General features: G+C 38.0%; 1 long non-coding RNA gene across 2 annotated transcripts; it reads right to left on the bottom strand.

Annotated features, from left to right (window-relative positions):
* Positions 1 to 698: 698 nt before the first annotated feature.
* LOC129347346 (uncharacterized) lies at positions 699 to 5,675 on the bottom strand. Of its 2 annotated transcripts, XR_008599405.1 has the most exons (4): positions 5,563 to 5,675; positions 4,569 to 4,669; positions 3,696 to 3,837; positions 699 to 2,811 (listed from the first exon to the last, which is right to left on the bottom strand). It is a non-coding gene; the product is annotated as an uncharacterized LOC129347346 (long non-coding RNA). The 2 variants fall into 2 exon arrangements; XR_008599404.1 differs by lacking the exon at positions 3,696 to 3,837.
* Positions 5,676 to 6,032: the final 357 nt, after the last annotated feature.

Raw genomic sequence — 6,032 nt, 5'->3', positions numbered from 1 at the left:
TTACCTAAAAGGTTGGTTTAATGGTATATTCCCAGAAAAACCCTTGAACATCGGGCTTAATGGTATATTCCACCCAAAATACTTGTACATATACCAAGAAGTCAGTGTAAAGGAAATGTAGACCTAAAAGGATTGTTTAAAGGAATATTTAAACGATTATTTTCATTATTTAATAATTTGTTATCAGTCAGAACCCTGGCAAACTTATTTTCTTCAGTTTTTTTAGTGGAAGTCACAAATAAAGAAGCTCTTGGTTTTTCCTGGTGTTACTGAGTCAAAAGCTGCTGTTTCAACACAGATACGTTCACATGCATCCACAAACCTCTCAGCACTCAAACACCCACAGACAGGCGGCCGGCTGGACCGAGGCTCGGCGGCGTCCTCAGACCCACGAGTCGGGGAGTCGCTGAACTTGTTGGTCCGGTTTGAAGGCCTCCATGTGGTCCAGTAGAAGTCCACGTAGTTGGTGTTGGCTTTGAACCACAGCGACTGGCCTCCATCAGGTGGACCGGCTCGTCCTCATAGGGCTCCTCCTGTAGCCTTGAAGGGACCACAGGAACATTCAGTAGCTGTTGGAGTTCTTCCTGTCAGGCTCGTGGTAGAACGGCTCTGAAGTATCTTGTACTTGTCTTATCTGGAACAATCTAACAGCCTAAACTGTTAACAGCAGTGTAAAGAAGCAAACACACAGGCATAGATTAGGACTCAAACTAGATTTATTTTAGAAAATAAATCAGCTTAGAGGCATTTGTTCACACATGTGGCTGAATAGGAGGCCATCCAATCAGATTTGAGGTCTTCACTCTGTAGGTTGTTTGTTTGGTGAGACTCTTGGACCTCCATCAGCTGACGTGGATGTTTGATGGTCTTCTTCTCTAGTGCCAGATGATTCATCCATGAATTCAGCAGCTACAGACTGAAATGAAGCTCATGCTGCCGTGATTGAATTCCTGTTCCAGATCAAATGTTCAGAGCTCACCTTGAATGCAGCCGTCTGCTGTCTGATAGTTTTTCTCATTGTAGTCTTCAATAAAGTCTTTTTCCTCATGTCAGGATGTGGTGAGACTCTTTCTCAGTCTCTGCAGACGTCCCTCATTGTGCATCTCCAGAGAAGAAACAGAAAAACTGATCACTGCTTCAGCATCACAAACGTTCTCCAGCATTGAGAGTGTTTTAGGAATTCATTCATTGTGTTGTGAACTTTGAAGGAGCAGAAACTTTACAGCTGACAAAGATATGAGCTCCAATTCCGGATGTTTTAGGAAATGAAGTTCATCAAATGAACCCTTGATTATTGCTGATAACGCTCATTAAATTACTGAAGAAATTTAACATAAAAACCTGTAAACTCTCAGGCAGCTTTTGTTAAAGTTTGTCTATAATTCTATCATCATGTTCTGGAACCAGGACTCTGCAGAAGTTCCTTCAAACAGATACTTGTGTGTTTCTATTTAAGGCCTCAGGTTTGAACGTACAGCAGAGGATTAGAAAGGCGTGATTTTAATATTTAAATCAGTCCAGTAAAAGGTTGGAGTAAAAATTATTAAAATTTTGATTTAGATAGATTTGTGTCAAATAATATTGTAAAGTCTCACTTAAATATATCCAAATGAGTTCAGTGTATTTACATTTTGTAGAATATTTAATTTCTTAATCTCAATACTGTAGGGTCTGACCCTAAATATTATAATAATGATGTAAATTTAAATGATATTTTAGTGCAGAGTCAAACTTTAATCAGCTAAACTTACATAATAAATATCACTGTACAATCTTAACCTGAACATTCATATTATTGAGGTAAATTTTACATAAATCATGATATTCTAGAGTCTTAACTGGAATATTTCTAACATTAATCTTTTTGTATTGTGCTGATAAACAACAATAACTCGACTTTCAGATAATATTTGTTGTCTGTGATTATGAGACTAAATTCCTCCACATTCTGGAACTGGACTGAATTTCCCAAAATGGAAACATGGACAGAATTTAACACTCCTGTATCCATGGCAACGCTAACGTTTCTGCTTCTTACCAAAGTTCACAACACAAGTAAAGATTTCAATGTAAAACTTCAGGGATGACTGCTAACCATAAGTATTCTGATCAATACTTCATGATCAATATCAGGACAGATGTTACAATTCCAGCTGTTGCATTAGACTGCAGTTATTCACAGAGAAATTAAAACATCACATTCCTCATAAAAACTAGATGGGACTTTTATTAAATAAAGTGTTGGTGAATAAACAGTGTAAAAAGTGCAAAGCAGCTCCATTAAATCAGGAGATGTGAGACTTCCACAGCATGGATCACCATCTGCTGTGTTGATTCATAGCTGAATGTCAGAATGAACTGAGCTAGAAAAGCTGCTTTGAGCTGCAACATTACGGTCTGACAATCCAACACCATCACAGTTTTCATCTGGTTGTTTTGCTCCAACATGCTGTTAAGTTCAGTTTTTACCTGAATCAATACAGAGATTCTATTTCCAACCAAGACTGGAATAAAAATTAGAATGTTATGAGGTTATTAATGCAACTAAATCCTTTCAGATGAAATGATTTACTTCTAAGTTCTAATTCAAGTTTCAGTTGGAGCACATTGCATTCACAAAGAAAAACAGTGATACCTTCATAGCAACATTTAATAAACCTAAAGCTTCCCTGTTGGCACATTGGTGGAGTTTGTTACTGAGCATCTGAACCTTAAATCCAGTGAGACGACCATCTTCAGTCCAGGCCAGTCAGAGAACTTCAAGACCTTCCATCAGCTGGACCAGATGTGGCATCATCTCCCTCTGAACATCTGGATGACAGGAGAAAAGACAGAAATCAAACATAGATCACAGAAATACAATTTATTCACTTTCATCATTTTATAAAAGTAGCATGAACTTTATTAAAACTTGACATCAGTAATGAAAGTAAATGTTTTTATCTCATGTTGAAGCTAAATTTAAAGTCAATTTTAATGACAGTTTATCCTGAGAGGAGTGAGAATGGAGCTTTTCTTTCCTTTTTAGAATATTCCCTCAAAATATTCTGTTTATTATTGGCTTTAGAAGCATTTTTCTTTACTTATTTATTTTTAGATACCTCAGACTGATGCACTTTGCTGGTTTGCAGATAATTTCATGTACAATGACAATAAAGATCTTCTATTATAACATATTTTGCTAAAATAAGAACTGCAAACCTTCTCAACCATCTCTCAGGCTGCAAAATTCCAACTGCGACAAAGAATTATCTGATATATTTATTATTATAATCTTTACTGAACCAGCCCTGGAATTAATAAAAATCTGTATATGGATATGATTTTCTCTGATGGGACCACTAAAACTGCATACAATAAAGTAAATCTCTTGTGCACTGCACACATACTACACTTTTGTATAACTCTGGATGTCAGAGTAAAGGCAGACAGATCCACTGATCAGCCACAACATTCTGACCACTGACAGCTGAAGAGAACAACATCCATCATCTTGTTCTAATGCAACGTTCTGCTGGGAAACCTTGATGTTCATGTGGATGTTTGACATGTACCACCACCTAAACACTGCAGGACAAACAACCCCCTAGTCTCCATGGCAACAGCAGTCCTTGAGGTCAGCTGCCTCCCTCAGCAGGACAAATTAAAACTGCTCAGGAGTGGTCCGAGGAACACGACAGAGCTAAGCTGTTCACCTGGGTTCCACACTCCCCACATCCACATCTGATTGAGCATCTGTGGGATGGTCCAGGATCAGCCTGGTCTAGGTAGGACCCACCCTGCAACCCACAGGATCCACAGAATCCACAGGACATCCCCAGAGGTTCTGATGAACCACTGGGTCAGAGGAGTTTTAGCAGCATAAAGGGACCAACACAGTATTAGTCAGGTGGTCAGAATGTTATACTGTTACATTGTCATGCTGATTATATGATCAGTAAATGTTACCATCAATTATAACGTCCACATTGATCAGGAAAAAAAACAATCAGTTCATTCAGAAACTGTGGGGTTAAACCTAAAAACACAGACCTCAACAGCCGTTTGTTTCAAAGCAGAACACCAGCTGGTTTTCACTAAAGAAGCTTTCAGAGCAACAACTAAATGACAGTTTTGTTCTCATTAAGTTCACAGAGTCAGAGTCAGCCAAAATAATGTACACACATCAGGAAAAGAAAAACTTTAATAAATATTTTATTTGTATAAGTACTTCTATACATATAGATACCTCTTTCTAAGTTTGATCAAATCACGATAACTCTGTGTCCTGGTGTACGATGTTTTCCCAACAGATGGCACTACCCTCATGAATGGAGCATCAACAAGTGACGTCTACAACACAACAGAAATGTCTGGAAGCCAGTGGCCACCACTTTGAGCATCTCTTGTAATTGTAGAGGCCAAAGATAACTTTATTAATCTCGTGATGTCTGAATAAATTTGGTATTGAAATATTTATGCAATTTTTTCTTTTCCTGATGTGTGTAAACATTATTTTGGCTGACTCTGTATAATGGGTTTCTGACAGGTCACCAGGCAACATCTTTTTAAAACAATGACAAACATACCTGCATTCTACAGGAGTGATTTTCCTCATGTGCAGGTAAAGATGTGGGAGGAGCTTAGAGATGACAGGAGCAGGAGTCATCCTCACTAATTCAGCTTCCACCTAGAAACAGAAAGACCACAAAAAAAAACACACTGATATCCTCTCAAACGTTCAACCTCACAGCCTCAAAATATCTGTTTAGGAAGTGTTGTTTCTAAATTCTGCTGAAAGCATTGACAGACATTCTCTTACAAGGTTGTGTAAAAAGCAGCCTGTCCTCTGAGCTACTGAGAAATCATCCTGAACAAAGTTTCTACGTGTAAATCAGCTCAACAGAAACTATAGCCTCAGTCAGAGATAACAGGTATCGCAAATTATAAAGAACTTTCTTTGTTAACTCAGACTTTCTGCTTCAACCTCACATAAAAAGGGGAGTTTAACTCATCAGGTGACTGAAAATAAACAGCTTGTGCAGTTCTAGATCCAAAAGTAGGATGTTTCAACTCATGTTTTACTACAAATACATACAGTAATAAATAAACACAATGGTTGGTTGTTAGTTTATTCACTATTAATGTCATTTTATATACTGGATTGAACTTGAGCAGTCGAAGAGAGAAGGAATTCAATGAAATTATGGAGATTCAGAGAGGGAATGTTGCGCAATGTTAAGGGCGGTTTAATTCAAACCAGCTGAATGTTAAACTTCAGTGCAGCTGAACGGGTTTCAGTTAACCTTAAAGTAAAATAACTTTTTAAAAAGCTAAAATACACAGCAGAAAAATACAGGTTGAGACGCTCATTCTAATAATGACGGACAGGCAGCAACTAACACAGGTGTTCAGCGGTAAGTTAGCCACCTGTGTTGATTAGCCCGCTAGCTAACTTAGCCGCTTAGCTAGCTAACGCGTCTGGACCAACTGCTCAAACACCACAAAACACAACTCTTCACAAGTCGCTGACTTAACGTACAACAAAACAACGCTACAGATTAGAAGGATTTATCTTCTTACCATGCTTTACTCCACAAACAAGGTCAACAGCAGCCAGAGATGCTACCATACATAGAAGACTAGACATGCTAGCGCGCTGTCTTCTCTATGTATCTATGGTCTGACCAATCGCTGCTCTCTGGCTCCGCCCTCTGAGAATCTTGTTGTCGTTTGGCTCCACACGTGCTGATGACAACTTCCGGTCTCAGAAAATAAAAAAACGGACCTTTTTTCGTTTCTGTCTCATTGATTTTATTTTTTTGTTATTCTAAGTATATGATGAAAATCAAAGCATTTTTAAATGTCGTATATCCCTTTTTGATCATGAAAAGGAGAAACGCCTTGTATTTCAATTTTAATTTTTGCATTTTAAAACGATAATCAAATAACCACTCGTTTTTTGTTTTTCAATACCCGTTTCAGAACGGAAAATCCAATTGCCAGATAAATACACGGACCCATAGAACATACTTTTTTCCAGAATATTATTT

Source organism: Amphiprion ocellaris, chromosome 18, assembly GCF_022539595.1.
Source record: "Amphiprion ocellaris isolate individual 3 ecotype Okinawa chromosome 18, ASM2253959v1, whole genome shotgun sequence".
Lineage (NCBI taxonomy): Eukaryota > Metazoa > Chordata > Actinopteri > Pomacentridae > Amphiprion > Amphiprion ocellaris.
Note: the sequence above shows the minus strand (reverse complement) of the source record. Positions and strands in the feature narration are given on the sequence as shown.